Raw genomic sequence first — 13,607 nt, 5'->3', positions numbered from 1 at the left:
TTTAAAACATTTAGGCAAATAACTAAATTATCTAAACTGTTTTTAAAAAAGGGATCTATAGAGCATCCAAAGTGATTTCCCTAGGAGTTACATAGTAATTATTTTCTAAAAAATATGGAGCCACAAAATACATCTCAGACGTGCTTAATTTATGCAACTGAAGGTTATGTATTACCTGGCATTATCTCGTAGACCACATGAATAAAACACTTTTTCAAGTAATAAGTGTTCCTCTAGAATGGAATATTTTATATGGTTAAATCTTATATGGGGACATATAACTCAATCTTGATTGCGTTTCAGTTATTCTAATAGACATCGTTTTATTGTTTTTTTTGCCCTCTCAGTCCTTTGTGAAAAAAAATGTTTAATCAAAAATGATAAAGTAGAATTTAAAAATATCTATTCCTTAAACAGTTTCTCAACACAGCAATCTGCGATTAGTCAAAACATCAATCATCAATCTACTGACTGTCATAAAATAATGGCATAAATGCACATTACATTTTGGGAAAGGAAAGATAAAACCAAAAAAGAAAGGACTAATTGAAAAAAAACTGAAGACACTTAGAAAGGTCATCTTATACTATATGAAACTGAGAAAAACAAAAATGAATTTCGAAGAGGTAGGCATACTTTCTACCTGTTATTTTTATTTCCATGAAAATAGCAAGTTATACCCTCAAGCGTAATTTATTTAGATACTAATGTATTTTAGATTTTTCAAATCTAAAGCCACAAACCATCCAATTTTTCTATTTTATGCTAATAATTAAGAGAAAAAAGAGTTGATATTACAGGTAAATAAAAAAATTGAAATTGTTGTGAGATTTCAATTATCTATTCTCTCTTTCATTAACTTCCATTACCACCCAAATTTAAATGTGCTATTTTTAAATTTAGTGACATTTTTGACCTTTATTACGATCTTAAAGCTTTAGTCATATTAATTATATAATATTAGAATATATATGATATTTAGAACAGTTGTTACTAGATATGTGATTTTTGACTACTTTTTCGACCTCTCTTTACCTCTATAGCCTCATGTATCATTTCTCCATTTACTGAGCACATACTATATGCCAGGCACTCTGTGAAGTGCCTCACATATGCTCTATCATTTAATCCTAAAACTAATTATTATGAATGAAATGATATATATGCCTGGCACACAGTAGTTGTTCAATAAACATCAGCTGACAATATTAGTATTGACGGCTGGGAAGATTTACACTAGGGAAATGCAAAGACCTTTAAACATAGAATTGGTAATGCATGATGTCCTTAAATGATGTAAATATATATACATATGAACAAATCATAAGTGCAGATCCAATTCATCATGTCCCAAATGGAACTCATTATCTTTCATTTCAAATGCCATTTTTTTTTTTTTTTTTGGATGAATGACACCACCAAATTGCTAAATCGGAAATTTGGGTACCATTCTAAAAATCTCCCTCTGATTTACTTGCTGTGTCTATTCAGTTGCCCAGCTTAGTTCATTCTGTTTCAATAACATCCCTCAATGGCATCCCGTCCTCTGGTTCTGTCATTGCCTTGGCTTCTGACATCCACGCTGGACAACTCACGGGCTTTGAGGCAGAGGGACTTGAGGTCTGGTCTGGGCACATCTTTGATTAACGTGGTGACCCTTGGTGAATTCTGTGTTCCCTTTAACTCTGTTTTCTCAGTGTGGGTGCAGCATGAACCACGACTCCTGAGATGGTGGGAAGGTTAGATGAGAACTCGCGGCGCAGGTGTAGCCTGATGACTGATACATACAGGCCCCTCATCATTTCTCCCTTTGATCCTTTCTGTCACCTCCAGAGGGTTCCTTGTCTTGCTTTGGCTTCTTCTAGGCTTTTCACACACTCCTGCTTAACGAATTTTTAAAAATTGAATAATGATTCTGCTGCTTAAAATTCTTCGGTGGTTTGCCATATTCTTTTTTTATATATATATAAATGTATTTATTTTTGGCTGTGTTGGGTCTTCGTTGCTGCGTGCGGGCTTTCTCTAGTTGCGGCCGGGGGCAGGGGGGCTACTCATCGTTGAGGTGCGCAGGCTTTTCATTGCTGTGGCTTCTCTTGTTGCAGAGCATGGGCTCTAAGTGTGCGGGCTTCAGTAGTTGTGGCTCGCGAGCTTTAGAGCGCAGGCTCAATAGTTATGGCACAGGGGCTTAGTTGCTCCGCAGCATGTGGGATCTTCCCGGACCAGGGCTCGAACCCTTGTCCCCTGCACTGGCAGGCGGATTCTTAACCACTGCACCACCAAGGAAGCCCTGCCATACTCTTTAGGATAAAAAGTTCATAGTTGGGCTTCCCTGGTGGCGCAGTGGTTGGGAGTCCGCCTGCCGATGCAGGGGACACAGGTTCGTGCCCCGGTCCGCGAAGATCCCACATGCCGCGGAGTGGCTGGGCCCGTGAGCCATGGCCGCTGAGACTGCGCGTCCAGAGCCTGTGCTCCGCAACGGGAGAGGCCACAACAGTGAGAGGCCCGCGTAATGCAAAAAAAAAAAAAAAAAAAAAAAAAAAAAAAAGTTCATAGTTTAAGTTTATTACACAAGACCCTTTAGGATCTGACCTTTTTTTTTAACTTCTCTGATCTATCTTCTCCCCCACTTTCTCATTAATTCTGTACTCTACCTATAAGAACTACTTGTCAAGTCTCAAAACATCACAGTGTTTCATGCCTCTCTCTGTTCACTCATCTCTTCGTTTGTTCATTTATCCATCCATCTGCTTCGTCAGCTAAAATGTACAAGAGGCTATAATGGTGCTGGGGATAAAGAGTCAACCTCACGAGGTTCGATTTGGTGGAAGAGAGAAAAGAGGAGAGTTAATTATCAGAGCTTAGGGTGCTGGGGGTACGCAGATGTCCCTAATCCATCTTGGGAGAGATGAACAGCAAACATCCTGGAGGAAGTGGGGCTGGAGGATCCTTGAGGACAAAGCAGAGTGAGCCGAGTGACAAGGGGGCTCCTGAGAGGAAGCAGTTCACACCAGCCATGGAAGCGTGAGATGTGGAGTGCTCGGGGCCCTGACCCCGTTCCACAGGAGCAAAGCCTGGCCTGAGTTTAACATATGTCCTTGGAGCGTGGAAACATGCAAACGGAGAGAACGGCCAACAATTGGCCATGGCTGAATAAATGATACTATCTCCACTTCACTGGCTACAATGCAGCCATTGAAAAAAAAAAAGCTAAGCAGAGCCTTCACTGGATGGCTTGGAGGGATTCCTGTGAGGTATTTATGGCTGCATGTGCAAAGCAAGGTAATTGGATGTGTGGGAGAACCAAGCAAAAGAGAAGAAAAGATGATAGAGGCGTGTGATCACATTTATGCGTTTAGGTAAAAATCTGTGTACATGTAGATATGTATACAAATAAAATAAAGAGATTAAAGCAACTTAGAAAATGCAGTCAAGTATAAAGGGAAGATATACAAATCACCTGTAAGCCTGACATCCTGAGATCTTAAAGCTCTGAAATATTTTCTTCTAATCTTTTCCTATGTATTTAAGGATTTAAATACAGACAAATTTGGTATCATATTGTATATATTGTTTTATGTTCTGCCCTTTAAAAAAATTATTTATAACAACCCTTGCTTAATAGATATTACAACGTTTATTTCATTTTATTTATTTATTTTTTCCAGCATGTGGGATCTTAGTTCCCTAACCAGGGATCAAACACGTGCCCCCTGCATTGAGAGCATGGAGTTTTAACCACTGGACCACCAGGGAAGTCCCTATATTCTGCCCTTTTAAACATCTATGTTATATGATCAATATTCTTCCATCCCATTATATTTTTTCTAAATCATGATTTTTAATTTCTGGTTGCTGTTCCTTTAGATCGCTCTTTTGTAATTTATCGTTCTCTTGTTGTTCATTCATTAATTTTCCTGATTTAAATAACCTTGGTCTTGTCACTTATTAGCTGTGTGACCACGGACGGCTTACTTAATCTTTTTGTACCTCAGTAAAATGGAAATAGTAATAGTATAGGGTTGTTATAAAGAGCAAAATGGGGACTTCCCTGGTGGCGCAGTGGTTAAGACTCTGCGTTTCCAATGGAGGGGGCCCGGGTTCGATCCCTGGTCAGGGAACTAGATCCTGCATGCATGCTGCAACTAAGAGTCCTCATGCCACAACTAAGAGTCCACATGCCACAACTAAGGAGCCTGCCTGCCGCAACTGAGGAGCCTGGCACAACCAAATAAATATTAAAAAAAAAAAGAGTAAAATGACTTAAAATGTATTTCCTTGTAAGTGAGGCTGGCACAAAGAAAGTACTCAATAAACACTTTTTGTTTTTTCATTTGTTTGTTTTTGTTTTCTTTTCTTTTTTCTTTTTTAAAAGCTCTCTCTTTGGAAGCTGTCGGAAGCAGCATATGAAAATTTCTTCTCTTCTAGACAGAGGATGACAGTGCCTCCCTCAGACCACTGTGTGAATATTAAACAAAATGTTCCAAGTGGTTAATGTGATACCTGACACCCCACAGACCCTTAGTCCACTTTCCCTGGGTGTTTTCAAGTCTCCATAAAATGTTCTTCCTCTGTTCTCGGACGGTGCCCAGTGTATATTCTATTATATATTGTATGCTATGTTATTATCTATATTATATCTTATATACAGGACTTATGTCTCTGTACTGTGATGGCTTATTTTCTCTTTTGTTTGTGAAGAGGTGAGTCCTCTGTCCCCACCTCCCGACACAAAGATTATACGCTGTGGGCACTCAGTGAATGTCTGGGGAAGGAAGAGTATTTAGAAAGAAGATCTAAGATGAAGGTTATTTGAGAGAACAGGAAAGAAAAAGACAAAGAAAAATGATCATGGGGGACTTCCCTGGTGGCGCAGTGGTTAAGAATCTGCCTGCCAGTGCAGGAGACATGGGTTTGAGCCCTGGTCCGGGAAGATCCCACATGCCGCGGAGCAACTAAGCCCATGCGCCACAGCTACTGAGCCTGCGCTCTAGAGCCCGTGAGCCACAACTACTGAGCCCGTGCACCTAGAGCCCATGCTCTGCAACAAGAGAAGCCATGCAGTGAGAAGCCCGCACACCTCAACGAAGAGTAGCCCCCGCTCGTCGCAACTAGAGAAAGCCCGCGCGCAGCAACAAAGACCCAACGCAGCTCCCCCAAAATAATAAATAAATTAATTAATTTAAAAAAATGATCATGGGAAGTGGGATTAAATGTTAGGGAAATGGAGAAGGTGAGGGTCTTGGTAGCGTGAACTGGGGCTGATCACTTGGGGAAAGAATCAGAGCGAGGAAACTCTGGCTAGCAGGGTGCAGGGTTGGCTACAGTACACAATTAACTGCTAACTTTTGGGTCTCTGCTGTGTGGTAGGCACGGGGCTAAGTTCTAGTACAGGTTGTCTCACTGACTCATTTCAAGCACCCTGGGGACTTCCCTGGTGGTCCAGTGGGTAAGACTCTGCACTCCCAATGCAGGGGGCCTGTGTTCGATCCCTGGTCAGGGAAGTAGATCCCGCCTGCACGCTGCACTAAGAAGTCCGCATGCCGCAACTAAAGATCTTGCATGCCACAATTAAGACCTGGCACAGCCAAAGTAAATAAATAATTTTTTAAAAAGCACCCTGTATTAGGTAAATGATTTTAATTCCTCCATGAGGGAAATATCTCCCAGAACTATTTTCAGAATGAGGGAACTGGGAATTCCCTAGTGGTCCAGTGGTTAGGACTCTGTGCTTTCACTGCCGAGGGCCTGGGTTCAGTCCCTGGTCGGGGAGCTAAGATCCATAAGCTGCGTGGCACAGCAAAAAACAAATTAAAACTGAATGAGAAAACTGCCCAAATGTCCATCAGCAGATGAATGGATACAGCGAATGTGGTACATATAGACAATGGAATATTGCTCAGCCATAACAAAGAATGAAATAATGCCATTTGCAGCAACACGGATGCAACTAGAGTTGTCATACTGAGTGAAGTGAGTCAGAAAGAGAAAGACGAATATCGTATGGTATCACTTAAATGTGGAACCTAAAAAAAAAGATACAAATGAACTTATTTACAAAACAGAAATAGACTCACAGACATAGAAAACAAACTTATGGTTACCAAAGGGGAAACGGGAGAGAGGGATAAATTAGGAGTTTGGGATTGCCATATACACACTACTATATATAAAATAGATAACCAACAAGGACCTACTGTACAGCACAGGGAACTATACTCAGTATCTTGTAATAACCTATGAGGAAAAAGAACGTAAAAAAGAACATATATACATATATCTGAATCACTGTGCTGTACACTTGACGCTAACACACCACATTGTAAATACTTCAGTGAAAGAAAAAAGAATGAGGAAACTGGGGATTTGTGAAGCTAAATTATTTGCCCAGGGTCAACCAGCTAAGGAATGGAGGTGCGATTCGCAGGTCTGTCTGGTCCCAGAGCCTGGGCATTCATCGCTCTGCTTTCCCCAATCCTTTACGGAGCTCGGACCAGACCTGGCTTCAGTGCTTCTCCAGTAAGGTCAAGTGTGTCCCATCAGTCACCATGGTACATTACACAGCCAGCCTGGCTCTCAGTATTCTTTTCCGTTAAGAGTTTGGCATATGGTCGTTGACATTCTTATGGCGCTCCCCGGTGATCCGTGAAGAGACAGAGGCTTGTAGTAGGAAACCAAACGAAGGTCAGGATGTCCCCCGAGAGATGGCAGAAAGAGCCTGGTCTCAGAGGACCAAGTGGAAGGTACACTGTGGTCACGTCCCTCTGCATCCGTAGCCGTGCGGCTTGGCCTGCCTGGGTTATGAGTCATCAATGAAAAGACAAGAAAATTGAGTACAACGAGTAGACCCAGGTACAGGAGGTGGTATTTTTCTGTACTCAGTGGTGGAGGGGTAGCACAACGTTGGTTCAACAGACAGGGAGACATTAATAGCAAAACCAGAACCGATTTTAGTTTTGAACAGGGATATGAACCTGGAAACCTTCAACACTTGAGAAGCTAAAGGCTAAAACACTTGAGAATATATTTTTTAAAATCCCAAACATGTGAGCTTCAAGAAAGCCACAGCTAAGATGCCAGAAATGAAAAAATCGCTTAAAAAAAAAAAAGACCAGAGCTTTTAGGCTGAGGGCACCAGGCTTTCTAGCTGCATTTCAGTCCATTTTGATAGGGTAATTGCAGCAGAACCAGAAATAACTACACATTCCTCCTGGCCCTGATTCTGCATCTCTTAGTTCTGAATTCTGAGTTGGACATACAATTTTTAGGGGCTTATCAGAGCTTGCAGTGCTCCCATTTCTGATATGATTGGAGTTTAGATTCTTGCAAAGAGGCTACCGAACTGGAGGAAAATTTGAGGAATGTTTTCCCCTTTATTTAGTTCATCAGAAATAAAGACACTTTTACATTCTCCCAAATTTAGTTTCGGGAACGGGTTACCATGGTTGGTTTGGGTTGTCTGACGTTAATCACTGAGATTTGGGGTGTCAATGAGAGCGAATGATTTGAACAATTAACGTTGATTTTCTTTTCATAATAATGACTAAGTTCCATATTTTGTAATGTGGGATGGATGCCAGGTTTTACTTCCAATTTGACTGTCTTATAAACTTGAGGCGTTTGACGAATATTTTAAAGTGATTTTGGCCTGCACCATGGATAAAGGCCACACTTCTGTAGTCTGTACGGCCCCAAGTATTTTTTAAAAATAATTTTTATTGGAGTATGGTTGGTTTACAATGTTGTGTTAGTTTCAGGTGTACAACAAAGTGAACCAGTTATACGTATACATATATCCACTCTTTTTTAGATTATTTTCCCATATAGGTCATTACAGAGTATTGATTAGAGTTCTCTGTACTATGCAGTAGGTCCTTGTTGGTTATCTGTTTCATTTATATATATATAGTAGTGTGTATATCTCAATCCCAATCTCCCAATTTATCCCTCCCCCACCAAATATTTTTCATACAAAGTTTATTGAAGGGATGTTAAAAATCATCTTTTATGTAAGTAAAAGGATAGGCCATTCTTACAATTAAAACAATAGATGAAAATATATCCTGGATCCATCATTAAGCAACTCATATCTCTCTCCCAATCCCTCTCCTTCTCACTCTCTTTCTCCAGGTCTATCTCTAGGTTATTTTATTTTATTTTTTTATTTTTAAAAAGTATTTTTCATTTACCTTTGCATTAGCACTTAAAATACACAGTTCTATTTCAAAATGCCATTTAAAAATTATTCTAATATAACAGCAGCAAACTATAATTCTGCAACTACAAAAGAGCTAAACGGGGATCTACAGTTAAGTTATTCTCCTGTTTACAGCTACGATTCTGAAACAGATACTACTTCAAAGCAGCTGTTACCAGCTCTTTAGGTTTGGTTTAAAAACACACATAGTTGCCGGGAGGTTTATAATGTATTCCGTGCACTGTTCTGAAAGCGTTCTTCAAGAGCCAGCCAGCCCTTAAAAACAGTACTCAGTCCACAAGGCAGTCAGAAAGAGTTAAATTAGGTGGGATAGATAGGACTCCTCCATTACATCAAAAGCATATGACATTCAGCAGCAACTGGGAGCATGTTGTCCTCTTTACAACTAATTTTATCAGAAGAGTTTAAGAAGGCGGACATTGTACGACCATCAAGTGCATTTAAAAGTGACATGTTTTTGTGCTAATCTGACTCCCCTGAATGACCTAGCTAGTGAACGAGCCACCAGGCAAATCAAGCCTGCAAGAAAGGGAGCCAGTATTCAAATTACCATGTTATTGTCCGACCCACAGAATTTATTTTCAACATAAACATATAACCTCAATATGAGATGTCTAACTAAAGCAAGCACCACCAAGACCAAGACAGCATCTCCTCTTCTAAGGTTTAGGTTCTGCCCCGAATTCTTGATACATGGAATAGCCCATACCAAGAGCCGTCGCTCCCACAACAAAGCCTTGGGCTGCCACGCGCACGTGGATCAGGTGAACAGACATTTAGTATTGCCCCTGCTCTTCAATCTATATATATAATCCATATGCAGCGATTGCTGCAAAACCTGCCATTGCAATGGGGACAAATGGTGCCTCTCTAGCTTTTCGGATAAGTTTAGATCCCTGATCTTCATCATATGAAGAAAGAGGAACATCTGTGTCACCTGACATAGTGATTGAAGCATCTTCAGACAATGACAAGATGTCGCAGGCTCCAATCGGCTTCTCTCTAGATTATTTTAAAAAGGCATTGCTTTCCCCTTGGTTTAGTGAAGCTGCAAGTAATAGAAAGCCCAGCCTGAACTGCTTCAAGAATAAGGAAAATATCGTCTCTCTCCTATCATAAGAGAGTCAGCGATGGGGCCACTCCAGGGCTGGGTCACTCATGGCTCGGTGATGTCACCAGGGCCCCGGTTCTCTCTGTCTCCGCCGTTGCCAACATGATGCCCTGTCCTCTGGTAGCTTTATTGTTGCCGGGGGCGGGGGGGGGGGCGCAGCCATCCCAGGAATCACACTGGACAAAAAAACAAGGTCCAGTGCATGAGATGAGGGTTTCCTGCTTTCTAGCTTTCCATCAGGAAAGAAATCCTCCCAGTAACATGCCAGCAGATTCCCCTCCACGTCGTGGGTGAGATCCTGGTCACGAGCCCATCCCTAAACCCACCACCCCTGGTGACGTGGCCATGAGAATATTCAGGACTTAGCCTTGAGCTGAGCTCACAATGGGGTCACTTTTCCAGTAGGGAGAAATGAGGGTTCTGTTGACAAGGAAGCAGGAGAGAATGGACAGGGTAATCAACGCCTACTGTCAGCCCTGTCCCTGAAGTTGTGTTCTCTTCCTACCTTCTTGAGCACCTGTGCCACACTAAACACCATTAATTTCACATATATAGGCAAGACACAGTTTGCAAAGGGAGAATGGAACAGTCTGTGGGGTGGGGGGGTGGGATTTAACACTGTGACTCAGAAAGGAGGTGGGAGACGTGCTTATGGATCAGAGACGCGGGTTACTGAGTAGGTCACACTAACTGACACACCACCATTTCCTACCCAACTGAATTAAGATCAGATGTCCAAGAGGTACGAGCCTCGAGAACCAAAGATGAGCTTCAGGCCATACAGAAGCTTGGACATTTCCTGTTTCCCCTGGGATTTTTATGTTGGTGATACAGAGCTGTAGAATTTGCCATCAATTCACTGACTTGGGCGGTCATTATCAGGATGTACGGCTGCTGTGTAGAACAAAAATAAAATTGGGCTCATTGAAACATCCCCCGGGAGGCTAGCAGAGTAGACCAAAATGTACGTGGTGCTTTTATAGAAATGATCTCACTTGAGTATTCCTGTCCTATCTTCTATCTCACTAATTATAGCAAACATTCGAGTACTAATTACGATGTCCAGACACTGGTACATACACTTTATATCAGTTATTTGTTCAACAGCCCTGCGAGGTAAGAGCCACAATCGTTCCCATTCTAAAGACCAAGAACTGGCCCACGGTGAGCTTGTGCGATTTGCACAAGGTTGAAGAGGTTGTAAATGAGAGGGACTGTGATCCCGTGGTTTTTGCACTGAGCCACTACACCCACTGTCTCTTTAGGAGGCTTGAACCTGCCACTGGTGCCACTTGGATAAGTTTTTGTTTTATCAGGGATTTCATTTAACCTCAATACAGGAGAATATTAAAACATGCTTTGGGGCTTCCCTGGTGGCGCAGTGGTTGAGAGTCCGCCTGCCGATGCAGGGGACGCGGGATCGTGCCCCGGTCCGGGAGGACCCCACGTGCCGCGGAGCGGCTGGGCCCGTGAGCCATGGCCACTGGGCCTGCGCGTCCGGAGCCTGTGCTCCGCAACGGGAGAGGCCACAATAGTGAGAAGTCCGCATACCACAAAAAACAAACAAACAAACAAAAAAACATGCTTTGACCATTTGTTTTCTCACTAGTGCTTTATTTGTTGTTTTGTTTTCTGTGGTTTTTCTCTTTTTTTAACGATTGTTTTGCGTCTCACAACCTCTCCTAAGCTTAAATTGAAAATCCAGAGAGACTTTGGTTAACACTTCTAATAAATATAGAGCTAGAAATCAGACATTATATTGGGCTGGCCAAAAAGTTTGTTCGGGGTTTTCTGTAACATCTTATGGAAAAGCCCAAACGAATTTTTTGGCCAAGCCAGTGTGTGTGTGTGTGTGTGTGTGTGTGTGTGTGTGTGTGTGTGTGTGTGTGTGAGATAAGAAATAGCCTTAGAGGCAATGTTGATTATATTTGAACGCCTAAGTCACCATTTTCCTAGAACACCCTTAAAACCCACACCTAGGGCTTTTATTCTTGTATATTGTAGAGATGTTTAATTAGAAAAGGTCAATCTTGGACTTCCCTGGTGGCGCAGTGGTTGGGAATCTGCCTGCCGATGCAGGGGACACGGGTTCGGGCCCTGGTTCGGGAAGATCCCACATGCGCCGAGCAACTGGGCCCATGCACCACAACTACTGAGCCTGCGCTCTAGGGCCCGCGAGCCACAACTACTGAGCCCGTGTGCCACAACTACTGAAGCCCGCGCGCGTAGAGCCCGTGCTCCACAGCAAGAGAAGCCAACGCAATGAGAAGCCCATGCACCGCAACGAAGAGTAGCCCCGGCTCGCCGCAACTAGAGAAAGCCCGCGCGCAGCAACAAAGACCCAACGCAGCCAAAAATAAATAAATAGATAGATAAATAAATAAATAAATTTGTTTAAAAAAAAGAAAAAAGAAAAGGTCAATCTTAATATCTAAATGACCTAGCAATAAAACTGAGCCACAGCATGGGACTTGTGGCAGCTAGTCCAAAAACTCTGGAAGTAACGCAGATCAAACTTTTGCAAATGTAATTGAATATAGACCTACCTTGCTTTATATGATAGTTTTGTTTTTAAAACATTTAGACATAAATCAAATTTAGCAAAATAAAAACAGAGTACTTGCTGTTCAGTGCAAATCTGTGTTCCTTTCATAAGATGGAAGCTCCTTCTGCAGTGTTGATATCTGCTTTCCAATTGATGCGTTTAGACGTTTGCTGTGTCGGGCATCAGGTCTGCGGTGTAGACACTTTCTCCTCTTCTCTTCTCCCATGTTCCATCTGTCTCAACTCTCTTCTTTCCTCAGTCCCTCACTAAGTCACACAGGGTACCTCTCTAAACTCCCTTACGACTGAGAGCCACAAATCTGACCACTGGGCAATAGTTTTTAAAAATCTGAGCAACAATGAAAGTGATCCTGCAGTCACATCCTACTTCCTTGCCCCCAGGTTACTCTGTCCACGCCATGGTCATTATCTAGACTGGCTGGCTGGATTCCGAGCAGCTACACAAAGTTCCAGCAGTTGGGCTGATTTTTTTTTAAGTTCCATCATCCATCCTTCAGTATTACTAAAATCAAATTAATAGGCAGTACTGACAACTTACGAGATCCTCCCAGAGCTGTCCTGGGCTTTGTTGGGGAAACACTGAGCCAGAATAAGAGAGCAGCAGACTTTGGACCTGTAGGATCGTCACAGTTTTGTTCCTTACTTGGGTCTGGAGTGTTTTTAGGTCACAATGTCCCCTGCGTGTCCATGAAGAAGGTACATTCCTAGTACCAAATGGGAAAGAGGGTGCTCCTTTGGAGTTAACAAAGTGTGTGTGTGTGTGTGTGTGTGTGTGTTTGTGTGTGTGTGTGTCCGTCCAGAGGCAGTAAAGTGCTGGAGCTGGTACTCGGCTCCCAAGGTCAATGGCATTGATATACGCTCAGCTGTGCCAGATGACCTTGGGCAAGTTAACCCCTCAGTGCCTCAATTTCTTCATCGGTACAAGAAGGATCGTCATTGTACCTATGTCCTAAGATTGTTGTGAGGATTAAATGGATTAATTACACCAAAAGTCTGACACATAGTAACAACAAATGTTGGTTATTACTTCTTCCCCATTGTTTGCAAACCACTCAGATCTTCCAAGGTGAACATTTTTGACTAGAGCTAGAAAATTATTAAATATATTTTTAATAACTTTATTTATTTATGTATTTATTTTTGGCTGCTCTGGGTCTTTGTTGCTGCACGCGGGCTTTCTCTAGTTGCGGGGAGTGGGGGCTACTCTTCGTTGCAGTGCACGGGCTTCTCATCGCAGTGGCTTCTCTTGTTGCGGAGCACGGGCTCTAGGCACGCAGGCTTCAGTAGCTGTGGCTCGCGGGCTTAGTTGCTCCACGGCATGTGGGATCTTCTCGGACCAGGGCTCGAACCCGTGACCCCTTCATTGGCTGGTGGATTCTTAACAACTGTGCCGCCAGGGAAGTCCAAGAATTGATTCCAACAATCATTTATTCATCTTAAACCTACGTATGAAAGAAACCCCCTTAATGTCTGCTTGGGAAAAGTTCTGGGAATTGTCATTGTGGTAAAAGCTGCTTTCTAGACCTTCTTTTGATATCAAAGTTGCTATGGCATAAATGGAATACGGACAGCAGTCTGGTGAAATGGGGCAGTGTGTACTCAGATGTTCCTTTTCTTTTTGCGTTGCTGGGGGGAAGAGGGGTGTCACTGATTTTGCTGACCTGGCCTCAGCTTGTGAGAACTTGGTGAGATTGGCAAAGCACAGATGGCATCCTC

General features: G+C 42.5%; 1 pseudogene; it reads right to left on the bottom strand.

Annotated features, from left to right (window-relative positions):
* Nucleotides 1–8,783: 8,783 nt before the first annotated feature.
* On the bottom strand, nucleotides 8,784–9,159 carry LOC116741731 (annotated as a pseudogene).
* Between the last annotated feature and the right edge of the window lie 4,448 nt (nucleotides 9,160–13,607).

The sequence above is a fragment of the Phocoena sinus genome, chromosome 1 (assembly GCF_008692025.1).
Source record: "Phocoena sinus isolate mPhoSin1 chromosome 1, mPhoSin1.pri, whole genome shotgun sequence".
Taxonomy (NCBI): domain Eukaryota; kingdom Metazoa; phylum Chordata; class Mammalia; order Artiodactyla; family Phocoenidae; genus Phocoena; species Phocoena sinus.
The sequence above is the reverse complement of the archived record's forward strand: the minus strand, read 5'-3'. Positions and strand labels throughout refer to the sequence as shown.